Here is a 22,158-nt window from a genome sequence, read left to right on the forward strand (position 1 = left end):
ACCTGTTTCTGCACAGCAGACAAGAATGAGCTGGTTTTGTTAGGTGGTGTCTCCCCAGTAAGATGCTGCCACTGCAGTGCTGAGCACTCCTCACAGCAACACCGAATTCTTCTTTATGAACCTTCAGTGCCAAAGCTGCACGTTGATTTTGCTGCACCAGAATTCCATTCAGCAGAATTCACTGCTGTACCAGAAGCATCTTTCCCGCAGAATTAACAGGGATACCTCTGTGCCAGTGCAGGAGCCATAATGAAAGCAGGCAGAACTGCAGCCTCTCTCTTTCTCCCAGGTTGTCTCTGAGGACAGGTGCTTCATTTAGCATATTTCTTAAACTGGAAATAATTAAAAAAAAAAAAGAAAAACACACAAAAAACCTGACTACTCCTTTTTCAGTTCTAGTGCTAAAAGAAACACCATTTCTTTCAGGTACAGGGGAGCTAAATGACAGCTTTAAACCAAAATGACCTGTTTCAGACAAATTAATTTGTTGGGTTTTTTTCCCTGAAACTTCTCTCCTGCTCTTCCACATGCCCAGACTGGAGAACAGCGGGTACAGAAAGTCCTCCCTGCCAGGAAGCCAAACCACAAGCAGACACCTCTGGGGGTGAGCAGAGAGCAGGAAACGAGCCCAGTGAAAGCTGCTTACAAACCAGACCCACAGTGTGGATGCCCTCATTCCCCCTGGGGCTGCCCCCTTATGACAGCCAGCATCTCCTCAGTGGCTTTTCCCTCGCCACAGACACTGTGCCCCAAGCTCAGCCCCTGCTTTGGTGTGGGCAGCTCTTTCCCCCTGGGCTGAGGACAAGCTCTCTCCTGGTTTTGGAACTAAACCACTTGTCTAACCGGTCTCCCAGCATCTGGGCACCATCACAAGATGCCCAAATCACCAAAATTTTCACACCTAGCTGAGTTAGGAAGTTAGGTGGAGAGCAGAACAGCATTTTCATCTGAGAAGGGACACATTTGGCCCCACTGTGAAAGCAGCAAAGGATTTACACTGGCCTGTAACCAGATTTTTCCATAATGCCAGCCTGAGCTTTGTGAAGGAGTGGGGAACAACTCCACTGCCTTCACATGATCCCACCTCAAGATCTTACACCTAACTTTACTATGCTTAAAAAAAATATATGTTTTATAAGATTAGTCCTTTTCTCCTCCTTGGTGATGTTCATGACAGCAACACAGCAGAAATATAGCACATACCCTTAATTTAGTCCCTGTAAAGCTCTCCTGTTACTGCTTAATGCAATCAATTACTGAGTAATCTGAACTGTGCCCACAAAATGAGCATAAATTGGCATCGAAGCTAGGACAATGCAAGTGGTGGTGTTAATTCCCAGCCATCTATTGTAATTCGGTATTCATTGGAGAGGTTTCTCTCCTGGTAAATTTTAGAAGCTCTTTACACAAATGACTGCTTTCCTTTGATGTGGAGCAACAGGGAGTGTCTTTTTAGCACTAGAATTACACAAACCATACTATGCATATATGCACACAAGCAGAACTGAACAAACGGTATTTATAGAAATTCTGGACTCATTTGCTTTGGTGGATAAATACTGTATTTAGGTAAAGTCCATTTACAAAAATACATGACACATCTATATATGTGTGTGCATACACACATACATACTATATATATATACACATTCCTTCAGTACAGAAAATTCCCTTTAAAAGTGTTTAGAACTACACTGTGCATTAACTGCAAAATAAGCCACATGTGGATGGCGAGCAGCAAAAGGGGGGATGCTGTGCATTATTGCAGAGCCCTGCCCCGCTGCTCTCCGGGGAAGGGAGGGAGGGAGGGAGGGAGGGAGGGAAGGAGCTGCTGATGCCGGGAAGGCTCCACGGCCGCGCTCCTGCGCTCCCTCTTCCTCTCGCCCTCTCCAGTCGTTCCCTTCTCACGCTGCCGCAGAGCTTTCCAAATGAAGAAGCTGTTTCCATGACACCAAACCCTTAATTTGAAGCATACATATAAACAGCCTATGATTGTGATCACAATGCACCATTTCTTATTTATTTTATTCCTTTTTTTGGTTCTGCTTTGGACAGAGACGGGCAGTTCTTATGAAATGCAACATAAAAATCACTGGTTGTAAACAGAAAGCAGTTTCACCTTTAGTGTTTTACAAATACCTTGATTTCTGTCATTAAATTTCTTGTCATTTTTAATAAACCTAAGAAGCAGACTAGTTAACTAATCAGAGTGCTTTGTATTTATGCTTTGTACTTGTAGCCAGACACATCTCCGTGGTGCTTTGTTCTTTTGGTGAGGTCTTAGCTTAGTGCATCCTTTCCCCTCACTATTTACTTTTCCTCAAAAGCTATTTTTTGGTCACTCTCTTCTCCAGAACAGTGTTTTATAACCTTCTATCATGGCAAACTTACAATAATAAACGATAAATGTAAGTATTCTTTCTTTTTAAATTTACCTAAATTTTTATCTATTTATCTAAAAGATAAATAAAAGAACATTCTTCTTGCATTAAAAAATCTGTAAGAAAATATGTATCACATTAAGAAATATATAAACTTACATTGAACTTATATACCACTAGTGGAGCACATCCCATAAGCAAACATTTTATTTTTCAGTTCCTTAATTGTGCCTTCTTAATCACAAGATCAAGATTTATTTGTCCTTCTAAAGAGAAATTTTAACTAAAATATTCTCCAGTTAAAACACTGTTAATTTGTTTGATTCCCAGTGAAATGGGATCAGAAGGCAAAGATGGCAGGAAGATGAAGGTTTTGTGCATCCACAGCATCCTCTCTCACCCAACTACTGCTACCAGTGAACTGCAGTGGCAGGAGCACCATGCAATAGCAGTTAACTTTTATTCATATCCTGAGCTTTATGAACAAACCTGAGACACCTACAGCATGTACACCCACACACCTGTAAGCCAATTTCCAGGCAGGGAAAGCAGCACTTGCTGAGTGCCTGATTTCCCTTTGCTCCACACCCTAGAGGCAGCTGCTCACGGGATGTGGCGCCCTCAGCTCCCTTCTCAAACAGCAGCTCCTGCCCCACTCCTACAGGCAGGAATTACAGGCAGGGAGGAATTACAGGTAGGGATTACAGGTAGGTAGGGATTACAGGCAGGAATTACAGGCAGGTAGGTATTACAGGCAGGAATTACAGGCAGGTAGGAATTACAGGTAGGGATTACAGGTAGGAATTACAGGCAGGTAGGAATTACAGGTAGGTAGGGATTACAGGTAGGTAGGGATTACAGTAGGAATTCCTCCATAGCTGCAATTCCCGTGCCATTCCCTGAGTGTGCAGGGTGACATGGGAATGTGGCACATTTCCATCTGGCCATCACTGCTATGTTCACTGTGGAGAGCAGCTTGTAGCTTTGGGCCAGATGTTTCACTGTCCTGAAAGACAGGAAGCAACAAACAGCCAAAACAACATTGGGAGCAGCTTTTCCTTATGGAGGCCTGAGACCGATCCCAAAATCAACACACAAAAGACAGCGCTAAACATGCACAAGTGATTTGTTGTAACAGCAAAATCTGCACCATCCCTTTTCTTACCCCAGATTATCCAGAAATTCCTGCACACAAAGGAAAGGAGAAAATTCCATGGCTTTTTAGGAGAAATCAACCAATTATATACTTGCAAGCAGAGTGATATATTAGGGTAAAGGTTGCAGGGGGATTTCAGAATTGAAGCAATAAATTGTTTTATGGATATTTTTTCCCCTCCATGGAGGCTTTCTTATGATATAGACTTTTCCCCAAAAGCAGCCTGTTCCAAAGGCCAAGGAAGGCAGAAGGACTCCCTATGCTGGAGACACCAGGTATCCCACAAGGTAAAATGTGCTACACATAAACCTGAGCTGTACTATCCATGAAGGACACATCCACAGAAACTTGCAGGAAGCAACAAGATGAGTAAAGCCTGAAATCCCATAAGTAGCAGAAAACACTCAGGATGTAGAAATGCAAAACACAAGAGCAACCAGCAAAGCCTAGGGCACAGCACCCAGAGTTGAAGGGGATAAGATTTCTAGGTGATCACAGGAGTTCATGCCTGGGACACTCCCCTGTGTGGTACTTCAGCCAGGCATGGTCTCCACTCCACATGAGACCACACAAGAGCCAGGCTCAAGGCTGTTCCATGCAGGTTTCCTATGCAAACCTCAAGCAAGTTTTCGGTCACCTGTCAGGGAGGAACAGCAGCAGGGCCACACATCACAGGGACAGGGTGAAGACAAAAACATGGGAGCACATGTGAGGCTGCAGCAGCAGGTACTAACAGAGATGAAAAACCCTGAGAGAAGAAGCAGGTTTGGGGTTTGCAGCATCCCCATCCCTGCCTTACAAAAGGGCTTCCTTACCTTCAGGAAATCCTTGTGCAACAAGAGAGAACATCCAGCCTGGAAGGTGAAATGTGATCCAAGGTCTGTTGAGGGGTCTGCACATCAAGGCCTGTGCTCACAGCTTTTTCATCGCCTGTGGAGAGCCCAACAGACTCTAAAAACAATTTGGAATGTGACAAGGAAATGAGATAATGATGCATTTTAAAGTCAGTTGTAGGAAAGAGATGGGGTTCCTAAGGAAGGACAAAGCTACTTACTGATCACACTGACAGGGTGACACCAGAGACAAGTGATTTGAACTGAAGGAAAGTTTTTCAATTGTAGTGTAAGGTTTATACCATTAGGATGCTGGCATTCTGTGTGTTATTCTGAGAGCTATTCATGCATCTCTGTCTTTTAGTTGAATTATGTTTTTTCCCTTTAATAAACTTGCTTATTCAGTCTCACTATCACACCAAAGGACTAATTTGGATTTAATTTATCTCTCTCTGGGTACTTCACATAGCCATTGCTTCTTTTACTTTTTCTCCTGTATCTGCCAGCCTTTTTAATTCTCTGTCTTTTGTGTGAGCCTTGTAGGGCAAGGATCATACCTACTTCTATTTTTGGAAACCATCTACAGGGAATAAATTATGGTAGTTACATCCAGCAGAATTAGATTGTAGTGACTGCCAGACATGGAATAGCCACTGTCAGAGATCCTCAGAACAAGATCATCTGGTTTTGCCCTCAAGTAAGAAAGAAACAAGGAAGATGCACCACCAAAATGAGTATTATGAAAGTGCCTCTAATCTCTGGGAAAGTGCATGGTGAATGCTGCCTACAGCCAGGGAATCACAGAGAGAGCCAGGCATTTGAGCTTTACTACAGAAAGGATATAATAACATTAGCAACTGCTGATTTTAAAATTGAATTCTACTGAAGTTCTCATTTAAAGCTACACTTAGTCTCTTGCTCAAGGCTTCGAGGGTGGGTAAAAGGGTGGGAAAAAAACTTTGAATGCAATCTTCATTTTACACATTTCCAATATTTAAAATGTTTCAAAATTATTAGTGTGCTACACTTGCCCTCAGTCCAAGTGGTGGCTTATCTAATATTACCTCATGAAAAATTTGGAAATACGAAATAGTATTTTCCATACAATTCAGCTAAAATCTGTTTATTTATGTAGCAGAAAAAAAGGTCAAATATTTTAACATCAAATTAAGTGTGTGGCATAGACCTCCCAGAGGAAAAGAAATAGTGTGAAGGTGCTCAGTTCAGTAGCTCTAAGGTGAAGGATGCCAGTGCTGATGTAGCTGCTCTTTTGACTCAGAGACTTGAGTCTACATTGGTGTGGTGCACTAGAGGTAAGGCAGTTTAAGGAGACAAGGTGTAGGCTGAGTTTCCCTAGCTTGTTCTTAACTGCTTTAAGCACTTTTCCTCTGCTGGTGCCTCTATCAGTATTCAAAGGTGGCCTGGGAGGAGGGAAAGAAATTGTCCTTGTACCCTTATCTTGCTGCTTCTTGGTGTGTTAGACATCTGTAAGAGCTGGGAGTCTGGCTTGTTTGGGTTTTGCTGGCTTTTTCTATGAAGAATGAAGTTCTGTGTCTTGTATGAGGGGCAGTCATTGAGAGTTCTGCTGACTCTCTGGAGTCAGGAGCTTCCACAGCTCCAAAGAAGACTGGCACCTGGCACCCAGAGCAGGTCTAGGCGTCTGCATGTATGAAAAACCTGTTGTTCTGAGTGTGGTCTACCTTTTTGTCTAATTGATGCAACCATGTGTATGTTAATGTGGATTAACATATCCATATTAATCTTCCTGTAAAAAGTATAAATTGCAGAGCTTCACAGACTTTTACTACAATGGGTCTGTTTCTGTGGGCTCTCTTCCCAGGTGGATATTCCTGATTTGAGCTAGTATCTATGAAAAGGCACTTTTTTTCCCAGTAACACACCACCCTGGCAGTGTACAAGGAAACCAGAACACTCCAAATATTTTTCTCCATGCTGACAATCATGACACACAGGTGATATGATTGATGAAGCATTAGGAGTGCAGAAGGGAATAGACATTTCGGGCACATGCCAGATCTTCCTTTAGGCTGTTGCATTGTGAGCCTGCCTTAGGGCAGTTTTATTTCTTCTCCATCAGCACATCATCCCAGAGCAGCAGAGTTCCCCCTCTGTGCCATGCTCTGAAGGAACTCAGGGCAGAGCAGTAACCACCTGGAATCCTCCCTGATAAAAGAAGCTGCCAATATCTCCCTAAAACCTGAAAGTTTCTAAATAGACATAGGAACAGATGGGGAGATGCATCCCTTTTAAAGTCAGGATTTACATTTTTTTGCATTCATATTGCAAATGTTTTGTTGCAACCAACCCTTTTGGGATTTCTGTGATGGTTGAAATAAAAAGAGAGGATTTCAGGCAACACCTGACTGTTGGATTCAGGGGCCTAAGCCCCACAGTCCTCAAAAGGTCAGCGCCTTCCCCTGTGAATCTGTGACTGATTGCAGGTATTAACATCTCCTCAACCACATAAATAGCCTTGAGTAAGGAAGGATTTCAGAACATTAACCTCAGTAATTAGTCTCCTGTATTACCTCCTTTAAAGGACACATGCTGAGAAGGAGGCAATAAAGACATTCAAAGAAATTAATCCCTTTTCCTATACCCTTTCTTGTTTCCTCAGGCTGGCCCTAAAGAGGGGAGAAATTTCTCCCTGATAGCTGGAAAGGCTCCTAAGGTTGAGTCTTTGGACATCTACTCTTTTCCCTCTCTTGAGGAGCTGTTTTTGTGCAATTGTGTAAAGTGTTGTAGATGTTTCTCTCAAGGTCACTTGGCTGAAATAGCCCCCCAGTATTTTCTTTCCTTATTCCAATGTGCTTTCACAATAGCTTTGTGTATATCTGGCAAAGCCACGTGTACAGCCAAGCATTTGGATAGCTCACCCAACAGCCCACTGCTCATCACTGGCACGGGGAAGCCACCATGATATCTACAAGATACCTATCACAAAGATTTCACCTTATTTCTTACTGTCAGGATTGGTGAGTAGTTTGAAGGAAAGCAGCCAAGGCCGCAGAGTTCAATTAAAACTCCCCCATTTAATGACAACCCTTTACCAATCACAGATTTCTGAATCACTCCATTCTTTCTGTCTTAATCCATCTTCTGGCCTCACATCACCCCAGCTAAAAAAGCCTGTATTGGATATGAACAACACAAATAAGCAACCCACACATCTTGCCTAACACCATGACTTCCACACAGGGTAAGGAGCTGAAAGAAACATGAGATGCAATTGATAAGACAGCAGCACCATCCCTGCACTGTGCACACAAACTTCACAAACACTCCCATTGGAAAAGGAATCCCTGAGGTGCCATCGTGTGGGAACCCACAGCTCAGGCTCTATAAGAAAGCAGTGGGAAAACCTGCAGTTTTCTTGGAGCTGATACAGTGTCACTGTCACAGAGCTATTGAGTGAGTGAGCAGCACCAACTGCCTTTTCACACTATGAAACCATATGTCTTTTTAATTTGAAAAAAAGGTTGGCTGATTGAGGCTATCTATATATGTATTTCCTACGGAAATTTTAATAGCAAAACACCAGATAAAAATATGTGTAATAGTAAAGCTGTCAGACCTCTGACTATAGCATCCTAAACTCTGGCATTATAGCAACTTGCTTAGAAGTTTCTAAACCTAAGAATTTCAGTCCTAGCCCAGTCCTTGGGACTGCTATATTCCACTTTTAAAAGCAAACCCATCAATTATCTGGATAGTGAAGGAGTGAAGGATAAACTTGAACAAGTTACATGAACATTTTAATTAAAGCACATCTTGACAGAAGATCAAGAAGAGAATAGTAAGTTAACATCCATAAAAAATATGTTGAGACAGCTCTGATATATTTACCAGTTGTAGAAAAGGTAATTGGATGAAATGAAGGAGAAACAAATTCAATGTGATAAATGTAATAGATATTTATTGCTACAAAGGATTAGCTAGAATTACCTTCAAGCGCAGGCTTGATGCTAGATATGATAATTTGATAGGAAGAAACTGCCTTTCACTTTCATATTATATCAACTCCTTTTATTATGAAGTATCATAAAGGGGAGAAAAAAATCACATTATAGATTTGCTGACCTGTGGGATAACCTTGAAATTGTGCTACTGAATTTCCACATCTTTTTTTCAGACCTACAGTATGGAACCAAAATAGTATTGAAAGTACATGGAAGATTAGAATATGAGCAAATACAGAGTGTGACCTTTTCTTGCCACAGAGAAAATTCCTGCCACCTCCACTCATAGGAAGTCAAGGCACAAATGAAAGTGCCTAAAGGAAAAAGAAAAAAATTTTACCCAGGAAGATAACAAAACTTTCTCAGCCGTGAGCATTCCTTATTGAATGAGAAAGTGTTACTTTAAACCATCACTCCATACATCCTGTGTGTATGTTAATAGGGGCAATATATTCATTTCACACCTGGACTGGTTCCATGGCACAGGATGTGATGTGGCACATGGCTTTTGCCTTACCAGTAATGACTCACGTGCCACCTACAGTAAACTAAGCAGAGGGGTGGCACAGTAACTACAAATACAGAACAAATGCGTGGTTGTTTATCATTTCCATCTTCTTGTAACTATCCTCTTCTGTTTTCCTTCAAGAAAAGAAACCAAACCTAAGTAGCAGCTTTGCCTGAACAAAGAGTGCTATCAGCAAGTGTTACAAACAAGGATTGTTATAAACAAGTGTGTCTCGGTTTGAAAGACAGGTATTTTGCTAAGGAGAGAAGCCCTTTCCTGAGATGCAGAGTGCAACCCCCTCCCTTCTAATTATTATCATTTCAAATCAGAGGCTTTCAGGCAGGAGATATGGGGATAGGAATAACAGTTCTTTACTGATATCTAACAAGGCAAAACAGCAGAAACAACAACAGCTATAAAAACTGACAACAGAACAGAGCAGTGTAGCTCAGTTCCAGTCCCGTTGGCCAAGCCCTCTCCGTGCGCTCAGTTCCCGGTGCTGTGGGCAGGGCAGGCCCCGCGCAGCTGAAGGCGCTGGGTGATGGCGGCAGCGCCCAGGGCTGAGAGGGATGGGGGATCGACTCCCCCCTCACGGTGCCGGTCGTGGTGCTCGGCAGAGTGCCCGGAGGTAGCAGGGTGATGTGGGAGAGCAGCAGAGCGGTGTCCGACGGCAGGGAACGTGGATATCAGCGCTGGGATGGCGAGGAAGGTGCCAGATCAGAGCCCGGGCCGTCCTCCTCTCATTCCACGAACCAAGCAAGAGCGAGACAGCCCGGACCCCTGTGCCACCTTTCCTTTTCCAGTCTCCCCCTATCCCCCACCCCCCTGCGAGAGAAAACTATTGCTACTAAGCTGTAGCCACAAATACTTAGCATAACAATGGGGAAAATTCCACAGAAAGAAAAGGGAACAATTCAACCCCCAACAAAGTGTTACAAAGAAGGAGTGTTATGAAGAGTTGAGAACTATTTTATCTGCAGAACAGACATGCTGACATCTATAGAATTACAAAGCAAATGGATTATTTCTAGACTGCAGGTTGTGCAGAGGTGGGACCTGTGTCTGTAAGACTGTTCCTAGCACAGTAGTGTTGCTACTAAAATGTTAATAACAAATTATATACATAGCCTGAAGGGTGAGATCTTTTGCTTAAACTCAAAACCCCCCACTGAACAGGTGTATAACACCACCAGACACACTCACTCCAAATTGTTCTAACTCAGTATTGAAATTTCTCCATTATCCATCACATCCATGAGATTTTAATATAATTATTTCAGAACATGCTCAGCTCTTGTCTGCTCTTGGAAATATACCAAAATAGGTACAATTATTCTGAGATGGTTTATTTCAATATAAATCCCAAAGCGGATCCTCTTATTCCAAAATAAGAGTTCTTATTTCCAATTTAATTTAATCTAGTTCTAAAATATCCTCCTGGGATCTTATTCTGGAATAGTTATTTTGGTACATTTCCAAATGTAGGCAAGTCCAAAGTCAGGGATTGGAGACTGGAGCTTGTTGAAGAGAAAACTGTTTCCACTTGAAAAAAAATCCAAGCCAATAAGCTTAAGCAGTCCATCCCTTTCAGAAATGCAAACCCTTACACAAAACGGGTAGAGATCCTATTTCAAGCATAGCAGTTTGTTACCTCTGCATGTGTAGATACCAATTAATGTTTCATCAAAGGAGTCACTCACAGAGCTCCTCCACCCCCTTTTTTTTCATCTAAACATATACTGTCAAAGCAAAAGAGCGAAAAAAAGTCAGAAACTAAACCAAGAAAATAATCTAGCTCAGGCAGCCTTCTGATCCTGAGAAAAGGGAAATGTAAAGCTCCACCAGCTCAGCCAAACATTTCCATCCGTTGTTAATTTTACACAGAATGTGTTTGTATGCTGAATGCTAGGCTGTATACAAAACCTGGATTAGGCAAGCCTTAAGAGAAGTACAATGAAGTAATGAACCTATGTAGGGGAAAAAAAGGATATTTGTTGCTTCTGAAAATCAACTATAGCTTTTACTAACCAAAGCCTGAACTTCCTAAAAATTCTAAAATACAAAAGGGGACTTGGAGAAGATCTCAGTTTTTTTCACCTCAAACGAACTTTGGGAAGTAGAATCATATAATGGTTTGGATTGGAAGAGACCTTAACAATCATCTAGAATCTATCACTTAACAACTTGCCAGAGATGGTGGAAGAGGGCACTGGGAGTGTTTAATGTCAGAGTGGGAGTGTTTAAAGTCATTAGAACACAGCAAACATGGGGACCTATTCATGACTCAGCAGCTTCCTCTCTATGCTTTGCCTTCACTGAGACCAGTCAATAGTATTTTTGAGGCTGAAATAAATTCTGATATTAGCAGGTATTGACAAGTGTTTGTTACATACAGCGTCTGCCTCTGAGTGTACGTGGGCACAAACAAACAGGACAAAAAAATCAAAAGGGCTCCCTAATACACTAAATGCAGATATCTGATCCAAGCAAGTTGCTTTTATTACATCTGTCCCACAATTGTTACTAAGAGATATGGTCTATCCTTCATGGATTTTGAAGGCTGTCAACAACACACCTTTTTTCCTCATTGTCTACTCACCAGCCTAACAAGAGAATTCAAGGCTTTCATCTTTTCTTTAGAGCCCTTTCTTCGGCCCGACCACACACAGAATATATGCAGCAGCATTTACCAACACTGCCACCAGCATCCCACAGAGCCAGAACACATCAGCTCTATCTTGCATCCCATGGACACCTTTGAAATCTGTCCCAATCTGTGCAGTGACACGTGAATCCCTGTGCTTGTGGCTGTGCTGTTCTCTGGGACTGCCTAAAGCCCACTCCAGCCCAGTGGCTCTGCAAGGGCTGCAAAGGCAGCAGTCATGTCCTGGTGACAAAGCTGTCCCAGCAGCCCATCTTCACAGCCCTGGGCCACACATCACAGGCAGCCAAGGCTTCTGAGTCAGGGAAGGAGTCTCCTGCTTTAAACAACATCGATTTGGCAAGACAAACACGTGTCAAGGAAAGGAATACAAAAAGTAGCTTCGTATCCCTTTCTTGCCCTCAAAAACACACCAGTGGCACCTACAGCAGCAATGCTTCAGGCCCACAATGGTAACATTGCCATGGTTTTGGTTCTCCCTCTCCCATAGGGAAGATCTGGCCCTTCTTTCTCCCAGTGCAGAGGAAGAACCATGATCACCCTGTCCCACGTGATGCTGAGCTGTGTTTCACAGCCAGAAGAGAGAGCTCAGAGTGTCCTGAGCTGTACAGACCAGCTGTGTTTGAGATGGGAACCGTAGAGTGAGAAATAGCAACAAAGCTGTGGATTGCCCCTCAAGTCCCACACAACCCCCTCGGATCAATCCCTTCCTCTGGATGTCACCAACGCTCCTTGTACCTCGGTAACATCACCACCAAAGCTGTGAGGGATGCCAAGAACCATAAAGTGAGCAAATATCCCCATCTAGTGTCCCTGAGTACTGCAGAGTATATTTCACTCTTTTCCATCTCTTTTATCCCTTTCCAGTCCTCCTGATTCTTAGCGAGAAAGCAGCTTTGTCCAAAAGAGAGACCAAAAATTACCACTGCCCCCCAGAAGGGCATTATGCAGGCTCTAGGCATGGAAGCAGCTAGCCAGCACGCTGCTAATTACATTTCTGCAAGTCTGGTCTGAGCTTTCTCTTGAGCAACAGCTGCTTATTATTTCAGCTCACATGGTCAATCTCTGTGAGGTTTCTTTCTTGGCTCCATTCTGCTAATCTGACCACAAGGAATCGACAAATTAGTTCTAGAGGATAAATCAAAGGGGTTTTCATGTGGCCTTTACCCCCTGTTTTACATACAGTGCTTCCAGCTCACGACTCTCCTCAGTTCTCCTAGAAAAATCTCCCTGGCTACAGAGCCGTGTTATTTGAGGGTGAAATGCATTAGCCTCTGTTTGCTCCAAATTTAATTCATCTATTTAAATAATTTAATACAGCATCCATCAGTATGAAAGCTGGGCAAATTGAATCCAAAGGATTTGAAGACACATAGATTAAATAAACTACCTTCAAATCCTGGCTCTCAAATTATCCCTGCCCCTGGATTAATTCTACCTTAATTAGACAAAATAATCTTCTCAAAATGATTAAATTTGTGACGATGAAATAAACATAAAGCAAAAAGAATATAAACAGCCAGAAAGCATAAAACGTAATACAGAGACTTAAATCACACTAGAAATCATTCCGTTTAGGTTCTCATTAGAATTCTATAAAATCATGAGTGGCCTGAAAGAGATGAATAAAAGGCTTTGTTTCCCAAAATACAAGAAATAGGGGTGCATCACGTGAGATCTTCAGCCAGGGCTTTAAAAGAAAGAAAAGTGAGGACTTTCTGTCAGAGTGAATCATTAAGTTGCTAAACTCATTGCCAAAAGTGCTGCAGATGCTGAGAGCAAAACTAGAATCTGACAAATCAACAAAAGATAAAGCCACAAAGACTTATTAAACACAGAGATCAGAAAATCTTTAAGCCATGAACTGCTGAGGGGCGGGAGAACATATTGGGGAAATATCACTCAATACTTTCCCTGCAGTTACACCCTTTCCTTAATTATCAGCTACTGTCAGAAACAGGATACTTAGCTTGATGGGCCTTTGGTTGAGCATAATGGGGCTATTCTTATAATGTGACAAGTCGTGAACTAGATTTATTTTAAAATGTTGACACTGGCTTCAGAGTCTTGTACCAGAAGGTAACTAGAGAGCATCCAAGTTAAACTTAGCTCATGGAGTTTAGGATAACAGTTAGGCTCTCAGACTTACCTAACTTGCAGGAGTTGTTCATGTTGCAACTCCACTTGATTGTCAAATCCATTAAGCATCACTACTGTAAAGGCAAAGGCAGACATTTCTCTATGGCTATGGCTCATGATGACAGCAAGCCAGCAGGTTACAGAACAAGAGACAACACTGCTCTACAAAAGGTCCCTAGCAAGCAACTTCATTAACAACGAGGATTTTAAGGACAAAAACCAAAAATTTTTAAAATAGTAATATCTACAAAAAAGGCCCCAAAAGTTGAGGACAGGATTGAAATTATTTATATCTGTCCCATGCAGGTAGCTGGAAACCATAGAGAACACTGCATTGAAGTCTCTGGAGAGTCCTTTGGAAGTAAGCATAGAAGAGCACATAGTCCTGGCCCTATCTGGACTGTAATGAAAAGCAGCACTTGGAGATCAGGGTCAGAAAGATGCTTGTCAAAACCTGCCCTCAGAAATGAGAAGCAGAGCAGGTCATCGCTCCAGAAGACAGTGTAGAACTGGTGCTAAATTCAAGGAGAGGTAAGGAAACAATCCAGTTTTATAGCCTTGCAGTAAGTGGTGCAGGCCCATACCTCAAACACAACAGGCAGAACCACTTGACAGACCAATCCTCTCCTCTTCAACCACAATGCCTAAGTTTCTGAGTAGGAAAGCATCAAGACAGCTCAGTTTTAAGCTAGTTTTAACACTAGCTGGAGAGTCACCAGGACTCTGAGAGCAGTGCAGCAGATGATAGTCAGTATTGCCATACCCCAAGTCTACTGCCAGAGCTGGACCATCCCACCAATTGCATTGTTCAGAAAATCCAACATTTTATTTTTGTCTGCTAGGAAAAAATTGTATATAATATGAAAAAAAAAAAAAGCCCTAGATTGATGCAGCCTGCAGACCTGATTCAGTCTTCATTGTCTTCAACAGAAAGACCCTTGATGCCCTCCTGGGAGTGGAGTGCAGCTTTCAAAGTTGCCTGGAAACATAAAATATGACAAGACTGTTCAGGTATTGAAGCTGCTTTCAGAAGCCAGGAGAGGACAGCCTCAGGCTCCCACAAAGTTCGTGGAGAAACTGATTACCAGGAGCAGCAGAGTGAATTCACTGCCTTTTTCACCCACATCAAGAGCCCTCAAAGGCCAGACAAGTGGGTGCTCCCAAAGGTGGCTCTGGGATATGCAGGCAGGTGTGCCTCACCACTGTGACATTTCAGTCACATCAAAACAAGTTTTTTCCCTTGTTTACTCTTGTTCTTGCTCCCTCAGTTCCCCGTGCAAAGTCTGTCTCCATCTTCCACCATCGTCTTTCTATAGCAAGGAACAGCCAAATACCTCAGCCCAGAGTCAGAAGATGTAATGCCCACCCTGCTGGCTGTCCTGAGCCAGCTCTCACTCTGCACCTTCCTTTGGGGAACAGTTCTCAGCCATACACATTTCCTCCACCAGACTTGTACTGGCACTGACCTGTGCTCCTGAAACTGCCTTCAAACCCCTTATCAAGGCTTCCCTTCACCTGTCATCATCCTGACCCATACACAAGCCTTCAAATTACAAACCCTGGATCCCTGCCAGCTTAAATAATGCAGATCCAAATGACTTTAAATCTCTCTTTTTTTTCCTCTCTGCATTTTCCATACACAGTGTTAAGACCCACAGCAGAAAATTCTGTTTCCCTGCGTTATTCTGTAATTTGCAATGCCACCCACCAAATGGTACTGTAGAAATAGTTAATCACATAGGCTTGGGATATGCATAAGCTGAGGTGTAAAGGTGCTAATAGATATATTTGAATTCAAAAGAGATCTGAGAGGTGGAAAATAATATCCTATTAGTATGCTATATGTGTGTGCAAAGCTGCAGCCTGCTCTCTAAAAGATGTGGGGAAAAAATAGTAGAATCAAAGCCTTCAGCTTTTCCTATAACAACACATTAAAATCAGTAATCTTTATATTTTTTCTCATTAGAACTATTAACACTATTGATTTCTATATCACAGAATTTTTAACCATTGCAAAGAATATTAAACACAGTAAATCTGCATTTCTGTATGTTAACAACCACTCGTGTCTGTCTCTGGGTCCAGCCTCAGATACCAGAGCTCAGTATTTCCATACAGTTTGCAGTTTGCCTGGCACTTGGAGAAATGTGTTGAACCTGAATCATGTAGGAAATGGGTCCTCAAAATGAGCTGTTAAAATGTACTGAATATGGGCTGAAATAACACAGCATGGAACCATCTTCAACTTGCTTACCTTTATTTCCCAGAACAGACATATTCCTCAAATACATGTAATTTATGGGAATTGCTGTTTCTGTCTTTAACACACTGCTGGTTTTTTTTGCAGGCTGTTTTCTCCCATTCTCTTTGCTCACTCTATGAGCAACAGCCTTCACAGAGCAGGTCCAATTGAATGTATGACTGAGCACTTATTTCAAGGGCCCAGGGACAGAGGTTCTCCATAGAGGCAAGGGAGAATAAGATCAGTGAAGCACATAGATTATGCGTGGGCAGGATCATAAGTTAAAAACTTTAAAAAACAAGTATACCCAAGCAATTAATCCAAGTTTCATTATGACGACTTAATGTGCTCTTGTTAGTCAACTCAGTAATTCTATCACATCCATCACATTTACATCTCAGCTACAGAATTTGGAAATGATTCTGCAAGATGTAATTGGGGGAACATAAAGGTTATCATTTCTTTTTAAACCTTGGAGCATGAGGGGGAGAATAAATATTGGGCTATTTGATCTTGGAGTGTTTTCACTGGCATAGAGAGGTGTAAGATTTCAACCATCTCTCTTTTAAAATAGAATTTCAGCATTAAAAATGGATAAATGGGTTGTGTCACACACAGCACACTCTGGGGACCAGGGGCATGACTGAATTTAAAGAAGCATTAGGCAGTTCCTGCCTGTAGACATTCTCCCCCTCATCCAGTTCTCTAATGTACAAACTGGCACAGTGAAGCCTGCCACCAGAGACTCAGTTTTCATGAGCAAGGGGCTACTCTTGCAGAAACTCTTCTTGGTTCATCTGGTCTCAAACAGCAAACCCAGATGAGACAAAAGTTGCTCCCATGGGCTCCTACTGGGAAGTACTTTCCTTTGTACTGAGTAAGTAAAACAAAAAGCAAATCTCTTGGGCATATTCCACAGTCCTCTGCTGTTCAGCATCAACCTCCCAGAATCTTTACCAGCAGGAGTCAGGTTAAGCAATCTCTGCCAACCAGGGCAACTGGAAGATGCCATCCTGAGTGAGGCACACACACCATGAGGCCACCACCATGCACCTGCAGAAGGACACCCCTGCCTGAGTGCCACACCAGCCACTTCCAGCAGGGAGGGCAAACACACTTCCAACACTGGGCTCTGACTCTGCCTTTGCAAGCCACATCTTTCAACCTCATGCTGCCTTGAGCAGCAATAAATCTGTATTTATATTGTCTGCAGCACACTGGCTGCCTTGGGCATACGAAAAAGATTTTTAAAAAACAGAAAGGAAAACCATCTGTAACAGCTACTGCCACCTCTGCAATCACAAAAGCTGTCAAGAATCCAGAGGTCTAGAAAGTGAAGCTTCCTGTTCATTCTGAGCACAGAACAGGCCGCCCAAAGAGGTTGTGGAGTCTCCTCCTCTGGAGATCCCTTCCCTTGACACATTCCTGAGTGATGTGCTTTAGGGGAGTAGGGAGGTTGGACCAGATGACCTCCAGTGACCCCTTTCACCCATTCTGTGTGATCCTGTGATTCATTTCCTGGGAATGAGGTGGTGCTCCAGCAAAGCACACAGCATACTACACATGAAAGTCAGGGTGACACAGTAGGTGGATAATGTGAAGCACATACATCTGCTCTGTTCTGCAGGGATCAAAACATCCATTGCCTTATCCATATCCTTTTTGCAAGGATGAATCATACCAATAGCAATTATGTTTTCATTAGTTAACACTAATCTGAATCTGTATTTCCTGAATTAAAAAAAAAACACAAATTCATTTAAAAATTATGATTAAATAAAACAATGCTCTTCTGCAGGACATTTAAAACCTTGCTGAATCACATCCAAATCTCTAAAATCAACGTTTACGTAATCACTTTTTTAATTGCTCACACAATAAAATATTTTACTCTTTTTATACTGGGTCCTTTACATCACCTTTGGAAAGTATCCCACAAAGTACAAGTCTATGTACATTCAAAGCATAGTAGCAAAAATCCTCTAGTGAAAAACATAGAACACTCAAAACTAGTTCATGTGCATATGGGTTTTTCAAGTTGAAGCATAATTCCCAAACAGAAATGCACCCCAACAGAAATGTAAAACTTGAAGACTTGATTACCATTTTTGCACCAGGACAGCTTCCAGGAAGATGCAATATCTTCTTAGTATTTTTCAATTGAATCTTTATCAATAATATTATTTTGCTGTCACTGGGTTTTGATTAGTACCTATTCAATAATGTTTCCATTTTGGTTTTATGGTTTCTAATGTTCAGATAGAAATCATACTGTTTCACCTGCCACAGACATCATGGGAAGCATTTGACACTTTGGGGTTTTTCACCTGGAGTTACAGGAAAGGCAGCTTCACCATAGAGTTTAGGATCTCCTTTAAAAACAATCTCTCAAATGAGTGAAAACTATTGCTGCTGGGAGCTCAGTGGGTGGCAGACACACCAGGTGCTGCTGAACATTCAGTTCATGCATTGGGCATAACTGGAACTGGAAATAAGGAGATTAATATTTCTGTCCTGAACTGTGCCTGTTCCTTTAATCCTCTCCCTTGCAACTGTATTTGCTGCTTAGCAATATCAGTTTTAATTCCCAGTTCCTAATAAGCGCTATCAAGCACCACTCTCTCAATTTCATTATACAGAACTGGATGAAATGTTAGGTCAAGTGTAGCTCCCAGGTGAGCTTACATTGCCATTTACCTCCTGGTTTCTGTGTGTGCTCTGCATGTTCCACCTCAAGCAATGGCAGATCCTTTGTAAGTGCTGAAATTGTTCAGCTGGGTTCTCAGGGCACCCCAAAACACAGCAGACACTACACAACAACTGCCACAGCCCTGAGCTGTTTAGCTATGGCAGTGCAGCTGGTAAAAGCAAGCAGCCTAGTAGCTGATAAATGTCACCAGGGTTAGCACAAATCATTCTTCACTCCGTGTTTTTCCCATTCTTCCCATCCTCTTTTCTGGCTTTGAAATAAAGTTACATAAGCAAAAATTGGTAGTTGATGTCCACAACAAATTACAAGCATGAAATACCTGACAACTTTACAAGGCTTGGAGGAGGCACTTGGATCATCAGGAGCCTTAACCACATGGTTTTTAATATGCATTTCCAACTCTCAGGGATATGATGAAGAGTGTTTTACTGCTGGCTGAGCACTAATGGATTTGAAGCTGTTAACTGTAGTCCAGAGGCATCCTGAAATGGTGAGCTAATGTGCATTTAATTTTGCTTATTTGGTTTTAGCACAACCAGCTTTAGTTATAACACTGTAGTGTCAGCACCAGCCATCTGGGGGTTGAACGCTAGGAGAAAAGGGTGTGAATGGCCATCGAAACCCTTTAAGAAGGGGAAATTTAAAGAGAAGCAGATGAAAAACAGAAGATAAACAGGCAGGGAGAAGAAAAAGGAAAAAAAAGTCAGAGAAACAACAGCAATAACAGGCAGTGACAGAATGAAGCACCAAAAGGGAATGCCTCAAATAAATATCTACATCTGGTTGCTCCACACATCTGGGTAAAGACTGGGTGCTACCAGGAAACTCTCTGAAAACACTAATATCAGCAAACTGAGAGATGCCAGTGTTCCTATTTTAGATATCAGCCCTCAAATTAGGATTTGAGTACTGGATCGTCTCCTGGAAAAAGAGTAATCCTGAAATCATTCTGTTAGTCCTGGAAACACTTAGAGGCTGCAGGGCCATTAGACAGCTCATGTTAAGTTTCCTCCATGAAAAGCATTCAAAATACAGTATTTCAAAACAAAGTGGAGAGGAAATGCTTTTCAGGGAAGAAAATTAACATAAACTACTTTGCTATTTTACTGTGGATTTTCACCTGTAAGTTTTGTAATTTATAATGGGCTAGGAGGATGTTGGCACAGGAACTAAAGGACAACAAACCAAACAATGGTAGAGAATCACAGAATTTTCTGAGTTGGAAGGGACTCACAAGGATAGTATACAGAAAAACAAGATCATCTCAGGCTTTTAGAAGTGCTGCTACCAGCAGGAAGAGAGTCCAAAGAAGCAAAAGGATCAAAGACATGAAGAGTAGAAGATGTGAGCAGGGACATCTCTTCTGCAAACCAGAACACGATTCTCTTCCTCAGCTCTAGGTGTGCACTTCAGGTACATCCCAGCTTGTAAGGACCTGAAATCCAGACACACTCCCAGGGAGAAGAAGGTGTGAACACAAGGCACCCCCATGTACTTCAGGGTGAAGAAAAAACAGGAGTGCAGTAAATACCATGTCCAGAGCTGTATGCACAGACCAGCAACCAGACTGACACCAGCACAGAGCAGCAGCCTGGCAGGGAGACCATGAACCAGCCCCAGATGAACAACTCTTGGCACTAACAAATGGACCAACCATAAAAAAATCTCAATAGATCATTTTCATCCTTATAAATTTTGTTACTAATGATTTCACATCCATCCCAAAGAGCCTTCCATAGCTCTTAGCCTGGCAGGGCCTGAAGCAAGGCCAGCTCTGAGCTAAGACTGGACACATTCCCCTAATTTTTAAGACTAACTGTGTAATACAACTTTGTCACCATCAGCAACAAGGACTCTCCCAGGAGGAAACCTTGGAGAGCCTGGGGGAGACTTTTAGAATCACATTAAAATATGTCTGGTCTTTAGCACTGGCCAGAATTTCACTGTTTTTCATGTGGTAAAGACTGAGGAAAATCCACCATCTTTGAGTGACTTGAAACAAGCACCAGTTTAAACTGTAATGTCAGATGTCCAAGTTCTTAGCTGGAGTGTAGATTCAGAACCTGCTGGCAAATTAATACTTAACAGGAATCTTAGGACTTTAGAAGTGTCTAGGCTTTTTTATAGTAAAGAAAAGAAACTAAATACCAGTGAAGGTTTCATTATGCGTTCACAGACCTACTTATAATGCGACATTTTTGTAGTGGTCTCTCATACCAAGGTCCTGCAGAGGTTTATGCCAGGCAGGAGCAGGGATCACAACACAGGTGTGCTGCCTCCATCACACTAAAGCTGCATCTCAGATGTGGGAACATCACCTGAAGCTGGATGCTGCAAGGGCCAAGCTGTCTTCTGAGCTGAACCAGCTCATTTCACTGGGATGGTGTTTTGCAGCAGAATTTGCAGACAAATCCAGAAGGATTAGTGGCTGGAGAGCAGGAGTTGAACTGAGAAACCTGCTCCTCCTGCCAAATAAATGCAGCAAATGAGTTTTGGGTAATGGAAGTAGAGGGTGTTATGTGAAGGAAATGCATACTGCTGTCTCCTATAATGAGGGCCCCAAAGGACTGGTTGCACCAATTAAATTAAATCAATTTCATAGCCAGTATTGCACTATTGCTCAACCATCTGTAGAAAGTGATATTTCAATTAAGAGCATTTTCTCTCAGTTTAGATTAAGACAGTTCGTAGTAAATTTTTTTAGAATTAATATAAACAATTTCTGAAGAGAAATCTGAGCCTTGATATCACACCATTAGCTGATTTCATGCAAGTCTAGAAAAAGTAACTTCTCAGCAAGATACATAAAGTTATGAGAGATTTCTGGGGTTAGTGAGAACATTTATTACTGCCACTTCTTTTCTAAAATTCATTTCTAAAGCATTGTGAGATTTTACTTTATTGTGGTTGTTTCTGTGCTAGAGTGCTGCAAATTAGTTTGTCTGTGTACTGAGAAGGGTTTTTTTCTGATAAAAGACACTGAGAGTCCTCTTGAGCTTGGACTATTAAATGGCCAATGAAGATCTATCAACTTCCAGGCACTTTTTTTTAAATTAACTTATAAATTCATATAACCAATCATTACACAGCACTTCAAAAACTTTGGAAGATTTTTTTGTTTGTTTTTATAGGAGAACTAAACTCTTGAATGTCAAAACTGGTGAATAGTATTAGTAGGTAAGCCTGCCCATCAGAAGCAAGAACATTCAGAATTTAACTGTTCAGTCAGACTGACACAGATTTATTGCAAAAAGCGAAAGTATACAGACATTTGAGTTAAGCTGCATTGTGGGAATACCTATTGGAGTTTTTTTCCCCTGCTGTGAAGTTTTATTGTCACCTCGTCTCAGGCAAGCTCTGTTCTTGGAATATTTGCCAGTATAATCATCTTCTATGTACGTATGGGGAAGAAGGGAGCAAGGAGGGGAGAGGGGGAGGAAACAAGGGAGAGGACAAATGAGATCATAGGACATTTTTAGACTTGCCAGCATAGATATATTTCTGTTGGAAAATCACTTTAGCTAACCTCATTTGTTTTATTCCTTGT

At 42.0% G+C, this 22,158-nt stretch overlaps 1 long non-coding RNA gene across 6 annotated transcripts in view; it reads right to left on the bottom strand.

The window, feature by feature from the left end:
- The window catches only part of LOC148224946 (uncharacterized), a 75,313-nt gene that overhangs the window by 25,307 nt on the left and 27,848 nt on the right, over positions 1-22,158 (bottom strand). For 3 of the 6 annotated variants that reach the window (XR_015801788.1, XR_015801786.1, XR_015801787.1), the window contains one exon: positions 4,353-4,467. The exons of 2 other annotated variants lie outside the window; for them this stretch is intronic. This is a non-coding gene — a long non-coding RNA (uncharacterized LOC148224946). Of the gene's footprint in view, positions 1-4,352; positions 4,468-8,177; positions 9,551-22,158 lie in introns of those variants that run through there. One more of the 6 variants, XR_015801789.1, reaches the window with a different exon arrangement.

The sequence above is a fragment of the Sturnus vulgaris genome, chromosome 2 (genome assembly GCF_052056855.1).
Source record: "Sturnus vulgaris isolate bStuVul1 chromosome 2, bStuVul1.hap1, whole genome shotgun sequence".
NCBI classification, from domain to species: Eukaryota; Metazoa; Chordata; class Aves; order Passeriformes; family Sturnidae; genus Sturnus; species Sturnus vulgaris.